At 50.7% G+C, this 13610-nt stretch overlaps 1 long non-coding RNA gene across 1 annotated transcript in view; it reads right to left on the bottom strand.

Annotated features, from left to right (window-relative positions):
- The window catches only part of LOC137632311 (uncharacterized), a 192027-nt gene that overhangs the window by 3448 nt on the left and 174969 nt on the right, over window positions 1-13610 (bottom strand). The window lies entirely within an intron of this gene.

Here is a 13610-nt window from a genome sequence, read left to right as displayed (position 1 = left end):
GGTACTGCAGTATCTCGTGTTGGAAAGATTGTACCTCTCGAGGTCATTATTGGTTGATGGCCATAGGTCTGTAGATGAGGGGGGGGGGGGGGGGGGGGCTTGAGGCATGAAGTCAATGCTCCCTCCATATCCTTGATCATTAGAAAGGATACGAAGCACTTGTTATGTCTGCCTTGATCTGTGCTATAGATCCTTCCCTCCCTGATGACTACCGGCCAAGTCTGGTTTCAGTCTCTGATTGCGCAACAAGTTTGGTTAACCAATTATGTACCTCGTATATTTCCTCTAATTTTGAGACTGACGAGAACATCTTTTTAGTGTGGGGAATACAAGGGATTTTGACATAGGAAACATCTATTTGTTCCAACACAGAGTAATTACCTCGAACTCCTATCCGACCAAGAATTTTGCGCAGTCCCCCCTATCTCCGTTTTCCCTTGTCGGGTCCCTCCGTGGTGGAGGGATAAGTGCCCTGAGTCGACCCGGGGTCAGCGCGTGGGTGCGCTACTGGGTTGTTGTCGTCAGTAAGCATCTGGTTGCAGCGTAGATCACATCTCGCAGCTCTCTCTCACATCCCATCCGACCCACCACATGTTCCCTTTTTGTTTTCCCGTTCTCCGATAACGTCTCCTTCAGCTCCTTCTGAGAGCGGTTCCCCTTCCCCTTCCCAGAGTAGGGGATGAGGTAAGTCCGTTGCGGGGAAACAGCCCATTGCTGTTCCCCATGAGTCTGATATTGATAAATCCAAATGCATTGTGCCTACGCAGACGAGTGAGGAGTCTGCTATGGTTCCGGGAGTGCTTTCGGTAGACGAGGTTCTGGTGCCCGCAGGACCCGTCTCGAGTGAGGATCCGGTGTGGGGGAGCTTAGGGACACCAGCTCCTTCCCCACCACCTTGGTAGTGTTTTTCAGGTGCAGCGACTTCAGGGGGCGACCAGGACAAGAAAAGACGAGCCATGTTCTCTTCTGACCCGGATTCCATTGTGTGGACGGCACCAAGGCCGCCCTTCAGGTCACCCATGCAGCAAGACGAGGAGTTTTATGGCTGGTTTGCCTCACGTGGGTCACTGCTCACGCCTCCGGCGCCTTGTTTCACTACCTCCTGACGTTATGCAACCCGTCACCCCGGTAGCACAATTGCAAGCCCCCATGTTGGTGGCAGAGGATTCAGGGTCCTCCGATAGCTCCTCCTCTTCTTCGTCTTCCTCGGACGCTACCTCGTCCTCCAGCTCTTCGTCGTCGGAAGACTCCAGCGACCAGGAGATGAAGAAAAAGAAAAAAGAAATCGAAGAGGAGGACGTTGAGCGCGAACTCAGGCCTGTCTAGGAAGAAGGCCAGAGTTGCTATGAAAAAGAACAAGAAGAAGAAGAGGGCAAAATTGGGTAAGTTAATTTTTCCCCCTTGTGGGTCGAACATGGCTCTTGCCGTTCCAGTGCCTGCCTTGGCGGCTGCTGGAGCCGCTAACGTGCCTTTGCCCAGTGTCTCTTCGGCTCCGTCCACGCTTCGGATGCAGCCGTTGGCACACACTAGCTTTTCTTTGCCCTTGCCCGGCAAGTGCGGAGGCAGCCGCTGGCTCAGCCCAGCAGCATTGTTCCTATACCCAACGTCTCTCCGGCTCCATCCATGCATCGGATGCAGCCGTTGGCACAGCATGGCAGGTACTCGCCACAGATTCCTCCGGGAGGGGGTAGACCTATGACGGCTACCTCCTCCTCGAGGGCTCCATCCGTGATGGAGATAGCCGCTCCGTCGAGTCGACCGGATGCCAGGGATACGACTGCCCCCACGGATCCATCCGTGATCGAAAAATCAGCCGACACGGCGGATCAAGTGGTAGTGAGCTTAGTGGATATATACATATAATGTATCACCGGCTCCATCCATGCATCGGATGCAGCCACTGGCACAGCATGGCAGTCACTCACCACGGATACCTCCGGGAGGGGGTAGACCCATGACGGCTACCTCCTCCTCGAGGGCTCCATCCGTGATAGAGATGCCGCTCCGTCAAGTCGGTCGGATGCCAGGGATACGACCGCCCCCACAGATCCATCCGTGATCGAAGAATCAGCTGACACGGTGGATCAAGTGGTAGTGGGCTTAGTGGATGCTGGAGATTGTTCACCTGATGAAGCATCCTCATACAGAAAAGTTTTAGCCCTTATACGGCATCACCACAGACTGGATGAGCCCAACCATTCTCGGAGCAGGCCTGGCTTTCGGGTTTGGGTAGGATGGTGGACAACCCTATACAGCCGAAACCATCCTTGACCCTACCAGTGACTCCAGACGTGTCCCTGGGCATGGACCACATCAACCGTTTTGTCTCGGGATACAAGAACTCCCTCAGGGCCAAGGGTCCTTCAAGCTCCTGCCCAGGCTTAGGACCCAGAAGAAATCTTATGTGCCGGACAGGCTGCCTGCAGGGCCTTGAGCAATGGAAGAAGCCGTTGAGGCTCTGAGCCAGGGCAGCACGGATGACAGGATCCTTACTGCCCCCGTGGTCTTCTCACAGACAGAGGCCACTATGATGGAAGACACGTCTCAGGACATCATCAATGTGGCCTCCTGGTTGGACCTGTGGGCATGCACTTTAGCAGGCTTTCACCTTTCCCACGATCTCTCGGTGCCTGAGAATCAAGCCCTAATGCATGAGCTCATACGCTCTGGGGGCAAGGCGATAAAATTCTTGACATTCCAGTCCTTGACGCAAACAGCAAACTAGATCTTGAGAAGGAGAGAGACAGTTCTGTCTCCTCCATTTCGGGACAACTGAGTGACCTTAGCAGACTCAGTGGCAACCTTGCATTAGCACCAGAACTTCTGAAGTCTTTTTACTAAGATCCAGTGATCAAGGTAAATCTGCGGAAGTGTATCTGGGAATGATTCTAGACACCAATCTCCACAAAACTTTCTCAAAACGAGAACTCCCATCCCAGAGTGATTTGAGTCTGATTGGAATCAGGCCCTCGATCCCCCAGATATTCTGACCCCCAAGGGACCAGAAGTTTGGACGAACCTCAAGGGATGGGTGTCAGTTGAGAATCTACAGAGCGGTAAAACCTTCTCATCCTTCCCCACCCCCTCAGACTTGCTGCTGTGCTTAGAACACATTAAAAGAAGAGAGGAGAGACCATAGTGCTGCACCACATGACCTCAGCCCTCTGGACAGAGTCCGAAAGTACCTTCACTTAAATCTCTTAAGAGATGAAGGCCAACTTTCCGGTCCTTCAGCAGGCTCATCGGTTCCTAACAGACCACTCAGTGATGTGATGGGCGACAATACCACACACCACATAGAGGCTCACATCGACAAGCAAGAAGGAACTTGCTCGTAGGCTCTTCCCATCTAAGAGTATAAACACTAAGATGGGCCAAAGTCCGTTCGGTGTCGCTATCAGCCTGCTTTATTCCAGACTAGAGGAATGTGCTCGCCAACAATCTGTGCACAGCTTCTCAGATAAGGTATACCGAATGGTCTTCGGATCACCTTGTAGCCGACAAAGTCCCGACTTTACGGGGTCCTCCAACTAGGGATCTGTTCGCAACGCTCCTGAACCTCAGGCTGCCGTTGCACCCAGCCTTAGATCCCAAGGCTCTCTGGAAAAAAACAGGCCAACAACGGTGGGTACAACAATGAAGTTTACGTCTCGTCCCTATTTTGTCTGGAGAAGGGCACTCAAGAAGGCTAGAACATTGTTCAGTCCCCAAGGACTCTCCTAGCTCTGCTATAGCATTACGCAGAACGGTTTCCACTCGAACCATGTCATCCTGATTAAAATGTACCAGGGAATTAAAAAATTCTAAGTTGTGGCATATTAGAGTTTAACTAAATAAGTGGTCTTTTGTGTCAAATTCACTGATTATAGAAGAATTAAAATTGATCCACAATTAGTGTATCTAATGATGGTTGTTTTACACTTCCAAATATAGCTACTTGGGACAACAATCTAACTCCATGAGTGGGCTATGAAAGTTTTGTAAAATGTATTGAAATCAGACAGTTATCATCACAGCCCCACTCACTGTGACGAAGATTCATATGTAAGAACACATACCGACTAAGAAATAGTCTGTAATAGGAGGCTTAATAAATTGAGGAACAGTAATGCCTCACAACACAAAATTAATTAGTTCTGGAGTGGCTTTCGTTTCGTAAAATATTTTGTGTTACGGGTCACGTTTTACATGTAAATCGCCTACATAATTCGTTCCAAAACCTACAAAAACACTGCATCAAATTTCTTAATAAAGCTTTTAGCTCAAAGTATGACTACAATGAAATACTGTATAGCCAAATACATTTGAACCATTCAATATACCTAAACTAACTGTTAATGCCTGTAAATTAAGTAGTTTGTTCCAACACGGAGTACTTACCTCAAACTGCTTTCTTAGGAGTATATGGGATCTCCTCCCAACCGACCAGAGTTTTGTGTAGTCTACCCTATACCCATTTTCTATGAAGGGTAACCTCAGACGGAGTGATACGCACCCTGAGGCTAACCCTGGGTCAGAGAGCATGCTTGCTCAGGTCTCGACTTCCAGTAAGTTCTCTGGTTGCGTCACGATATCATCTCGCCGCTATCCTTAATCCCAGTGTGACTCTTTGTGTCCCCGACCCCTTTGTGTCTCACGCGGTTCCCACGTGGTTCCTTTGTGCTTTTCCCTTTGCTTCCCCTGTGCGTTCTTGTCTCGTAGTACTTCCTACTACGTTATGGAGCATCACCGCCGTTGTCCTGGGCCTATGGCCGGTAAATCGCGTGGAGCGTTTCTATCGAAACCGGAAGTAGACCCGCACTCCCTGTGTTTGTCGTGTAGGGGCAGTGTGTGGTCCCCTACCGCCACGTGTCCGGAGTGCGTGTCCTGGAACGAGGTGCAGTGGATGTGTTATAGCACCAAAAAGAAGAAGGCGACGAAGAAGTCGCCTAGGAAGTCGAGCATCGCTTCTCCCCTTGCTTCGCCGGGCGTGTCGTCGAGATGAGCTTCCCTGCCACCCTCCCCTACCCAGAGTAGGGGACGAGGTAAGTCCGTTGTGGGGAAGAGGCCTGTGGCCCTTCCCCAGGAGTCTGAGCTGCAAGATAGTGGGGTTGTGGCGTCTTTCCAGGCAAGTGTGGGGCCTGAGGGAGGGTCGGGAGTGTGTGGGGGGGACGGAGTCCTGGTGCAAGCAGGGAACGTCTCCTCTGATGACCCTATGTGAGTGAAAAATGTCCCTAATTCTTCTCCAGCCTCCTGGGCTTATTTTTCAGGAACTTCTACAGTCAAAGGTACCGCTGAGAAGGAACACTCGCCGACATCGTACCCCCGAAGACACGATTCAGGTCCCCGCTGAGAATGGAAGAGGACTTCGGTTCCTGGTCCCCCACTGAAGAGCGTCCGTGCTCCCCTCCAGCGCCATCTGCTACGTTTCCGGACGTCTTCCCACAGGCCCCGCCGCTGGTCGAGGGATCCCTCCTACGTCTTCGCGGGAGTCGGCCCCGCCTAAACGGGCCTACAAGTTGTCGGGTTTGTCAGTCGAGGCTTTTTCCTGCTCCTCGGAGGACGAAGCCCGTAGAAAACACAGAAGGCATCGAGAGACGTCCCGCAGGGGGCACTCCCGTTCGTGCTCCCGCTCCAGGTCTCGCCACGGGAGAAGAAGTTCCGGATCCCCCAGAAGGAAATGGATGAGAAGTAGTTCCCCAGATGAGGAGTGGGTGGTTATACCTCGCAGCAGACTGTTGGAGTTAGCAGCGGTCCCAGGCTCTTCAGGTTGGCGCCCTAGAGCCCGTTCTCCGGAGAGGTACTCTTCCAGTAGCAGATCCGACCGACAGAGAGAGTGGTCGTTCCAGGTCCCAGCAGACAGGCATAAGTCCGTGAAGGTTCCGGCTCCATCCGCCCAGCGGAGAGAGTCGCCCCTTCGGTCTGGCAGCCACGTCCAGACCTCCAAGACATCCCTGAGCCGTCAGGATCGTGAAGGACGGCTCCCCTCGTCGAGTAGACCCGCAGACACGTGGTCCTCCGTGAGGAAGGATAGACCGAGGACGGAGGCCTCCGTCTCGACGGCTATGCCCGTTCTGCAACCAGAACCCCAGGAGATGGAGAGGACCAAGGCCTTGGCTTCTCCCCGTACGGAGGCGTCCGACGGAGGTGCCCCGTCGCATGCAGCAGTTCGTCCTGTGGCGGGGCTGGACAATCAGAGGGAGGGCTCTGCAGCGGAAGTATCAGCCTATCGCAGAGTGATAGGCCTCATCCGGAGACACCACAGGCTAGATGAGCCCGAGCCCTCCTCCGAGGAATTCTGGCGGTCCAGTCTCAACAGACTGGTGGATGCCCCCGTCCAGCAGAGACCCTCCCTGGCCCTTTCGCTAGCCAGGGATGTGACCCTAGGTAGAGCCCACGTAGACAAGATTGTGGCCAACCACGCCGAGGCTCCCAAGAACCAGAGTTCCTCCAAACTACTGCAGGGCCTGAAGTCCCCGAGCAAATTCTACCTTCTGGAGGGCCACCGTGCAGGCGCATGTACCCTGGAACCTGCAATCGCCGTTTTGGGACAAGGAGCTGCGGAAGAGAGAGCCTCGTCAGCACCAATCTGTTTCTCTCCTGCAGAAGCCACCATGATGGAGGAGATTGCGAAGGACCTGGTGAACGTCTCCTCCTGGATGGATTGGTGGGCTTCTACCCTGGTGGGCGTCCAGGCATGGTACAACCTCACGGTCCCAGAAAATCAGGCCTTACTCAAGGAGCTGATTAGCTCAGGAGGTAAGGCCCTGAAGTTTCTCTCATACCAGTCACTAGCACAGGCCGCCAACTGGGTCCTACAGAGGAGGGACACGGTCCTTAACAAGATAACCAGACGGCTCCCCGACAGAGAGGCGAGGTCCCTGAGAAGCCTAACCCTGTGGGATGACTCGATTTTCCCCCTGAAGACAGCTGAGGAGTCGATTAAAAGGGTCAGAAAACTCAAGGACCAGGGCGATCCCAGACCTCCCCCAGTGAGGAGGCCTGCGCACAGAAGGTCGATCTCCGATGTTCCTCCGCCATCTCGGGCTACTCCTAGCCAGACCAGGAGAGACACCCCTACTACGGCCTGGTCACAGTCCTCTCAGCCCTCCCGTAGGGGAACAGCCTCAGCTCAATCCTCCTATAGGCCTTCGTATGCAATGTCCAGAAGAGGGCGTTCAGGCCGCGCCTCTAGGAGAAGATAGGGAGGGAGGCCCCCTACTCCTGCCGAAGCCTCAGGTGGGGGATGCCTCAAACACTCTTGGCAAGCATGGAAAGACCACGGAGCAGACCCGTGGACCGTGGCAGTCCTGAAGGAAGGGTACAGGTTATCCTTCCTAGCGGAACCCCCACCTCTGATACCAGATCAGCAGGCAGGGTGGCTAGCCCCCAAGGACCCCTTGAAAAAGAAAGCCCTACAGGGAGAAGTCTCAGCGATGTTGGCAAAAGGAGCGATGGAACCAGTCAAGGACCCTGGTCCGGGGTTCTACAGCAGGCTGTTCCTGGTGGAGAAGGCGACAGGGGCTGGAGACCAGTCATAGACCTCTCAGCCCTCACCAAATTCGTGTGCAAGACCGACTTCAAGATGGATACTCCGAAGTCGGTCTTAGCGTCCTTGAGGGAAGGGGACTTCATGATGTCAGTAGACCTCAAGGATGCCTACTTCCAAATTCCAATTCATCCATCCAGCAGGAAGTACCTACGGGTGAAATGGGGTACCCAGACGTTGCAGTTCAAGACCCTCTGCTTCGGGCTGTCCACAGCCCTTCAGGTCTTCACCAGGGTCTTCACGACGGTCTCAGCCTGGGCACACGAAAAGGGCATTCGCCTGATTCGGTACCTAGACGACTGGTTGTTACTTTCAGCCTCAGAGGAAGTACTGAGGGAACAAGGCATGAAGCTTCTGCAGTTCTGCAACGTCCTGGGTATCATCATCAACCTGAAGAAGTCCCAGTTGATACCCTCCACCAGGATGACCTACCTCAGAATAGTTCTGGACTCCCGGTTGGCAAGAGCCTTCCCCTCTGCGGAGAGATTAGACAACCTAGACCGAGTCCTCCGCCCCTTCCTGTCGGACCAGCCCAGGAGAGTGAAGGACTGGCAGAGACTGATAGGGCACCTTGTGTCATTAGAGATACTGGTCCCCCACGGCAGGCTGAAGCTCAGAGAGGTCCAGTGGAATCTGAAGAAGAACTGGAACCAGAGGGACTCCCCCCACAAGGTGATCCCGGTGTTCCCGGAGACGAAGGAGGTCCTAGAGTGGTGGTGCGGCAGGTCGAACACCCTCAAGGGAGTGCCCTTCGCAGCCGACCCTCGGGGGATGCTCCTGTTCACGGACGCATCAAAGGAGGGGTGGGGTGCCCATCTGCTCGGACGGTCAGCAAGAGGGACCTGGACGAACGAGGAGAAAGCCCAGTACATAAACGTGTTAGAGATGCGGGCAGTACGAAGGGCGTGCCTGGAGTTCGTCCATTTACTCCGGGGGAATACCGTGGCGTTGATGTGCGACAATGCCACGGTAGTGACCTACATAAAGAAACAAGGATGACTAAGATCAAAGGAGTTGTGCGTCCTCACGTTGGAACTGCTGGAATGGGCCGAGGTAGAACAGACCAGGATCTCAGCAAGGTTCATTCCAGGAAAAAGGAATGTCCTGGCCGACGGCCTCAGCAGGATGGGACAAGTAGTGGGTTCTGAATGGTCCCTGCACCCAGAATTAGCCAAAACCATCATTCTGAAATGGGGGTCGCCGGTGATGGATCTCTTCGCAACGAGGTTGAACGCACAGCTCCCCGTGTTTTGTTCTCCTGTCCCAGACCCAAGAGCGGCGTTCGAGGACGCCTTCCAACATCCCTGGGACAACCTCGACGTTTATGCCTTCCCCCCTCCTTCAGGAATCTCAGACAGGTCCTCAACAGAGTAAGAAGGGCGGAAAACCTGTGGATGACTTTGGTAGCGCCCTGGTGGCCAGAGAGAGAATGGTTCGTGGATCTAAAAGAACTGGCACGACTTCCACCTTGGCCCCTTCTAGACAGGCCAGACCTTCTTCGGCAACCACATTTCCAAAGGCTTCACGAGAACCCTCGGTCCCTCTGTCTTCACGCGTGGAGGTTATCGAGCGTCTCCTGAGGAAAGAAGGCTATTCGTCGGGGACGGCAGCGAGGATGTCAGGCTACCTGAGACGATCATCGGCAGCAGTCTACCAAGCAAAGTGGGCCACCTTTACTAAGTGGTGTGCCTCTAAGAACATCAGGCCCCTGAGGGCCTCCATCCCGGAGATAGCGGACTTCCTGGTTTATCTCAGGGCCGTGGCCAACATGTCCATCCCGGCCATCAAGGGAGTATGGGCTGTTCTGGGTCAAGTCTTCCTCCTGAAGGGCATCGACCTAGGATCCTCCAGACATCTATCGATGCTCATTAAGAGCTAAGAACAATTATGTCCCCCGCAAGCCGTTCGGGTGCCACAGTGGGACGTGGGCAGGGTCCTGAAGATGTTATCAGAGCCTCCCTTCGAACCCCTAAAGGACATCGTGGACAAGGATCTCACCCTCAAGACGGTTTTCCTTTTGGCATTAGCTTCGGCGAAATGAGTAGGGGAGATACATGGACTGTCCTACGAGGTCTCTCACTCGAAGGGCTGGCGGGAGCTCACCTTCAGGTTCGTGCCATCCTTCGTTGCGAAGACCCAGAATCCGGCCGTGTGGGATCCCAGGGTTGAGGGGTTCTCAATACCAGCAATTCCTCATTCGGACAACTCGAAGGACTTGCGTCTGTGCCCTGTCAGGGCCGTAAGGAAATACTTAGAGAGGACAGCCAGACTTCGGCCCGAGATCAAAAGTCTGTTTGTGTCCACGGGCCTGGTGAAGAAGCCAGTCTCGAAGAACACTATCTCCTTCTGGTTGAGGCAGGTGATCATCAGGGCCTACAGTAAAGCGGGTATCCCCCCGCCGGGAAAGCCCAGACCCCACGACATTAGGGGTCTGAGCACCACATTAGCATTCGAGAAGAATATGGCAGTGGGCCAAATCCTGAGAGCAGGCACCTGGGCTAACCAGTGTACCTTCACTGCTCATTACTTGAAGGACTATTCAAGAAAATCCCTGGACGGTTTCTCGATAGGTACCGTCGTTTCTGCGCTCCAAACGGTTTAAAGGTCTAGCCCCAGTGATAACCACGGGTAGAAAGTACAAGAGACACAGGTTCGTTCCTTAACCCCCTTGTCCCCCCCCCTTTTCCGCTTAAAATGGTCTCAGATAGGACTCTGAGCCGGGATACAAGGACCCCTACTTTGGAAGGACATGGCTCCTAGGATTTCTTGCAGAGGCGAGTTACTTAGACACTAAGATGAGTTTTTTGAGTAGTTTCCCCTATTCTTGTTTTTCCTTGGGGTCATCAAGACCTAGCCTCCTATCTAGGTCTTTGGATTTATCTCAGCACGGTCTCAGAGGGTTAAGGCCACTCCCACCTCCTAAAGTATAAGTCTCCTAAGAAAGTAGTTCGAGGTCGAGGTAAGTACTCCGTGTTGGAACAAATCACAAATTTTTAAGTAATTTGTATTTTCCCTAACAGTACTTACCTCGAACTACTTTCGGGTAATGGCCCGCCCTTCCTTCCCCCGAGTGCCTTTGGAATTCTTAGACCTAAAACTACCAAGAATTTACTGGAGGTCGAGACCTGAGCAAGCATGCTCTCTGACCCAGGGTTAGCCTCAGGGCGCGTATCACTCCGCCTGACGTTACCCCTCAGAAAATGGGTATAGGGTAGACTACACAAAACTCTGGATGGTTGGGAGGAGATCCCAGATACTCTTAAGAAAGTAGTTTGAGGTAAGTACTGTTAGGAAAAATACAAATTACTTAAACATTTGTGACTTTTAGAACGTAATACAATAGTAAATGGAAAATAATACAATACATACCGTAAAATACTGTACAGTACATATACAAAATATACAGTACCACATTGTCTGTATTATTGTAGTTACCCTTACTAAAGAGAGAGATACATTTTCTAATGTATAAACCCATTTTCTTCAATGTTTTATAATGAGTGGCTATTTTTTCGCGTCCATGCTGGCAAATCTCTTTTCTTATGAAACATTTTTCGCAATGTGGGTCAGAAAAATCTTTGCATCTCGTTTCGCAGCATGAAAATTTTGTAAGCAGATTCTTTCGTGAAGAAAGGCATGACTGTACACTAATTTTCATTCAGAAACATTAGGTCCATTATAGAGGAAATGCATGAAGACGTACAATCTTTTATTATTTCCAAAAACAAGCAAAGGTAGCAGAATTGGTGAAATAATATTTACTTTTTTGTGCTTAAAAACATGAAATGTTTACCCAAGTAACATCATATTGAATAGAATAATACTATCGTTCCATACAATAAAAATAAGGTCACCTTTTGACTCCTCAATATAAACATAGTTTATAACACAATGCAAATTATAAGAACATTCAACCCGCACTATGTACACTGTAATAGCCCCGTATTATACAGTCCATAAGAGTCCATGCACAACACTAAGAAGCTGGTCTAATCACACTGCCAGCTGCCACAACTAAGTGTTTAATCTCCAATTGTTGCAAGTAGTGTTTGAAAAACACTTGAAGATTTCCATCCAGTATAGCCTTTTAAGCCTTCGAAGGACATATACTGGAAGAAGTTTAAGGAAGCGGGAACTTTCCTAGGATCATGATTGGATGGCATAATATCTTGGTAAGCCCTTTTGATAAAATAGGTAAGTTTGCACCTCAGTTGTTTCAACGAGAGATTATATCCATTTCTTTCCCCTTTGAAAGGCTGTCCGCTTTTAAAAGCTACACTCTTTGACAGGCAAGCTTTAAGGCATTCCACAGGGCACAGAGAAGGATCTTCCTTTAGAGGGACTATCTTCCAAGGCCGCCAATGTTTTGTAGGGAGTTTATTTTTAGCCAGGAATGTAGGATCTGGTTATAAATTAGATTCTCCCAACGCCAAGAATTCAATAAGGCCATCATCCCTTGATAGTGCCACAATTTCACTGACTCCAGCACCAGATTACATAGCTAGTAAAAAGATAAATTTTTGAGAAAGATCCCTCAATGAAGCGGAATAGTTTCTGATTGAGGAGGCTAAGTGCAAGACATTACTCAAATACCATGAGATAGTTTTGGGGGAGCATTTGGTTTCAGTTCAGCAAAAGCCTTAAGGATCTTATCGAACAGTTCGCAGTTGAGTTCTATATTGAAAGCATAAGCGATAGGCCTGGTTAGGGCTGATTCATAGGAGGAAATAGTTGTGGAGGCCAAACCTTGTTCATGGAATGTGATAAAGAATGATAAACTGAAGTCCGTTGTAATCAAAGTGGGCTCATGTTTCTTAACAAACTTGACCCACTTCTTCCATGAGGACAAATATTGTCTTTTTGTAGTAGAGGACTTATATTCTTCTATAAAATCAACCATTTCCATCAAAACTCCATATTTTCTTTTAGCAGCTAGGAAGAGGAAATCATGAGCTAAAGGTTTTCGTTATCCAGGAGGAAGCAAAGCCAGTCTCTTGTTGAACATCCTGGGACAGAACTGGTGTTGGCAGAGGAATTTGATGAGGTTTAGGTTCCAGAACAATAGGGTACCAATTGCTTTTGGGCCAATTTGGGGGTCACTAATACTGATGTTCCCTCGAAGGTCCTTAGTTTGTCCAGGACCTTCATGAGGACATTGAATGGTGGAAAAAGGTAAATGGGAGTTCACCGGCTCTAATCTCGTGACATCGCAACTATCCCCACTGCTTCCTGATCTAAATTCGGTGCTACATGACGGGGAAGGTTCTTGTTGAAGCTCGTTGCAAAGAGATCTACAGTATTTGCAGTTCTGGTACTTGCTCTAGAATGAAACAGAATGATTTTACATCCAGGAACCATTTTGTTTCCAGAGGCTGGAATCTTGACACGACGTCCACCATCACATTGCGGACCCCTTCTAAATGAACTGCAGAGAGATACCAGTTTCTCCTCTTCAAAAAAGAGAGAATGGCTAATATTACACGATTGATCTGTGGAGATCTCGAACTCTGTCTGTTGATTAAGTGGATTATAATCTTGCTGTCGAGAACTAACTTGATGTGAGTTCCTCTTCGGGTTCGGTCTCTTCAGAGAAACACTGCCATAGCTTCCAGAATGTTGATATGGAATTGTTGAAATGCGACTGACCACTGACTCTGTATCTTCTTGGGGGGGGGGGGGGTTTATGACACCCCCACCTCGTTCCGAGGCATCCATGTGGATCGTCACTGACGGAGGAGGAAACTTCAAGGAGACGTGTGTCGACAAGCTCTTGGCAGTGGAACACAGCTTGAGCTGTTTGCACAGTAGAGCCAAGGTTTTGTGGCGATGATCTCTTCGAGCATTAGATGACTTTCTTCTCAAGAATCTGTTGGCATCCTTGAGTCTTGCTTTCAGGATGGGATTTGTAACCGCTGCAAACTGTAGAGAACCCAAGACTTTCTGATGACGTCTGGTGATCGTTTTCGAATGCGACAGACACCTGACCAAACTTGCGATTTCCTTCCCCTTGACCTGAGGTAGAGAAAGGATGTGTGACTTCAAATCAAAGTGCAGACATAGCCACTGGAACTGTTGAGCTGGA

Source organism: Palaemon carinicauda, chromosome 41, assembly GCF_036898095.1.
Source record: "Palaemon carinicauda isolate YSFRI2023 chromosome 41, ASM3689809v2, whole genome shotgun sequence".
NCBI lineage: Eukaryota > Metazoa > Arthropoda > Malacostraca > Decapoda > Palaemonidae > Palaemon > Palaemon carinicauda.
Note: the sequence above shows the minus strand (reverse complement) of the source record. Positions and strands in the feature narration are given on the sequence as shown.